The 2,903-nt window shown below is 34.5% G+C and overlaps 1 long non-coding RNA gene across 1 annotated transcript; it reads left to right on the top strand.

Moving 5' to 3' along the window:
* The first annotated feature begins 1,706 nt into the window (after positions 1-1,706).
* On the top strand, positions 1,707-2,521 carry LOC147390810 (uncharacterized). Its single transcript, XR_015183223.1, has 2 exons — positions 1,707-2,206; positions 2,293-2,521. It is a non-coding gene; the product is annotated as an uncharacterized LOC147390810 (long non-coding RNA).
* Positions 2,522-2,903: the final 382 nt, after the last annotated feature.

Here is a 2,903-nt window from a genome sequence, read left to right as displayed (position 1 = left end):
CCTAGGTTAGAATAACTCAACCTAGCCTTAACTTAGGTTGAGTTCGGATTTAGAGTTTGAGCAACCCAATTCAACACAAACCCGAGGATATATAATAATATATAAATATTTATGAATTCTTGTTTGAGATATAGAATTCATTTGCTAATTAAAATAAAATTAGACTTGTTCGATGAATCCAACTCACCCAAAACTACCTAATTTAGGCTAACTCAACCTCAACCTGAATTTAGAAGCTCAAGCTCAAGTTGAACTTGGGTTAATGAACTCAGGCTTAATGCGCAGGTTGAGGGCTCTACCATTTGACTAGTGCTTAGATTCACCCTCCAACCCGCCCAAGTTGCAACACAATCGTTAAGAGTCAAGACATGTAGGTTTTCTTTTCCCAAAAAGAAGAGTGTGAATAAAATAAAATAAAAAGTTATGAGAGATTCTATTGCCACACCAACTTTTATTAATGCCACACCAATACATATGTAAATTACCAAAGAATTAGCACACATCTTGGGATGGCTCTAGCAAAAATTGGTGTGGCAATAGAAGTTCTCATTTTTATTGAGACGCCAACTTTTTCTTATGTTCACCCAATTAGTTAGTAAAATCATACCTGAAAATTAAATGAAAAACAATCCACAATACACATCTTTTTCTTCGAGTCCTCTTTTGGGTTTTTAAAAAAAAAAAAAATTAAAACTTAGAAAATTAAAGAAGATTCTAAAATAGATGAAAGAAGATTGAAAAAACAAGGAGGATAAGGAAATCTTAGATAGACCGTCTAAAAGAAGACGCCGATAGTAAAAATGATTATAAAAGAGAGGATGAGAATGAGGATTATTTCCTTATTGCACATTCTTTCTTTCTTATAGCTCCTTGTGGTTTTGTTTTTTTTTGTTTTTTATTTTTTTTATTTTTTTAAAGAGCGCCACATCATCAAAATACCAAAATCTCATCATTTAAATTTGGAAGTTATGTGATTGTCCATTTTCAAATTATTGATCAGACAAACATAAAATATTTTTTGAGAAACATTTTTCTTACTAAGGAAGATTTTGAGCCTTATGAAGGGTTATTTTGCTCAAATGGATTACCACATTAACAATTCAACACCACAACCCTCTAAATTTCATCGAAAAACTTAAATCCAAAATAATATTTTCAAAATGTAATTTGTTTTGGGCTTGATCCAAGGTTTTGGAAAATGGATGAATATCGAACTTTTTTCCTTTAAAGTTCATAGAATTTTTTCATCTACTGCCATGAAGTATCGAATCATGTTTTTTTTTTTATGTCACAAGGTGAGTCCAAGGACCCTTATTATGATTCATCGAGCTACAGTTGTAAGATCATTGTAATCCGTTGTCATCGAGTTACTGATGTCATTAAAAATAGGTTTACTGGCTAACCCCCATCCCCTCAAACAAAAAAAAAAGAAGAATAATGATAAACGCAGGCGGTTGTTACATGGATGATGTGGCAAGGGCACAGAACCATAGATCATACCAACCGCGTACCAAGATCACGTGCATTCATCATTATTCTTTTTGAATCCTGATGAATGCACGTAGTCTTGATACACGGTTGAGCACGCAGCTGACATGAAAAGGGCATAAAATCATAGATTATTTTCATCGAGATACACAAGAAAAAGAAGTGCTATTCAGTGCTCTTGCCAAGTCAGCCATGTACCCAACCGCGTACCAAGACCGCATGCATTCATCATTATTCTATGTTTTTTTCTTTCGGATACACAGTAAAAAAGATGGGTCGTGATGAATGCAAGTGGTCTTGGTACGCAATTGGGTACACGGCTGACATGGCAAGGGCACACAACCATAGATCATTTTCATCGGAATTGGTGTTGTAGTAAAAATTTCACACAAGAAAAACAGGGGAAGAAAAAGTAATGGCGTGGGTCCAATTCCTTCGAGAAGACATCTCCTTTTCTTCTCCCACTTTCCTTCTCTCTTCTCCTCTTTATAAGATTTTCTTTACTTCTCTTCACCACCAAGTCATCCTATATTCCTCTCTCTCTCTCTCTCTCTAAATATCTCTTTATAAGTTCAGAACAAAAGCTAATTATTGTTCTTAAGGATTAGTTGAAGTTCTGCTTAATATCAATGGCTATGGGCACCTTCATGTAACAGTACCTGCTGTTGCTGCAGCAATTGGGGTCTATTTCTTCAATCGTAATCAACCCAAATCAAAGGTAATATTTCTTCTTATTAGTCCCCTGTATTCATCCATCTATATATAATTATCTTCTAAAAACTCTTTTCTTCCTTTAAAATTCAGTATTTTGAAGGTGGTTTCAAGGCCTCTATAGAAAAATTGGTAGCAGAAGCAAAGGAAGAGCAGAAGAGGGGACAGGTGCCAAAGCTTGCGCCAGCTTTTGATGGGTTGGATTGTTTTGAAACATTAGTGCCTCGTTGATCCTTCTTATTATATTCTACATGTATAAATGGATTTTCTGACATATACAAACATTATATATTTTAATTATTCTTTCAGGTCTTGTTTGAAATTGCTGTTAATTAGTTTTGTGATTGAGAATCTATGATTGAGAAATGTTGAAAAAAGAAGCTAAAAAGTTGATTGCACCTTAGCCCAATCTCAAACCCCATGGCCAAGTCCAAGCTAGCTTGGTTCAAATGGGCCTTTGGACTTGATAAAATTGATTACAATTTTTTTTTATAGGGAAAATTAGTTTATAGACCTTGAAAATGGTATAATCATTGATCTAGACGATTGTAACATTGTTGATCCCGATGTTAGGAGGAAAGGTCGATCTCAACGATTTGAATCATGGAGCTTGACGAGGTGAGGGAACATTAAATAAGGAAAAGTTTACTAAATGAACTATTTGAAAAGTTAGGGATTATTTAGAACGAAACCCTACAGCTAGG

Source organism: Akebia trifoliata, chromosome 11 (genome assembly GCF_017979445.1).
Source record: "Akebia trifoliata isolate Shusen 1 chromosome 11, ASM1797944v1, whole genome shotgun sequence".
Lineage (NCBI taxonomy): Eukaryota > Viridiplantae > Streptophyta > Magnoliopsida > Ranunculales > Lardizabalaceae > Akebia > Akebia trifoliata.
This window is presented reverse-complemented; position numbering and strand designations above follow the sequence as displayed.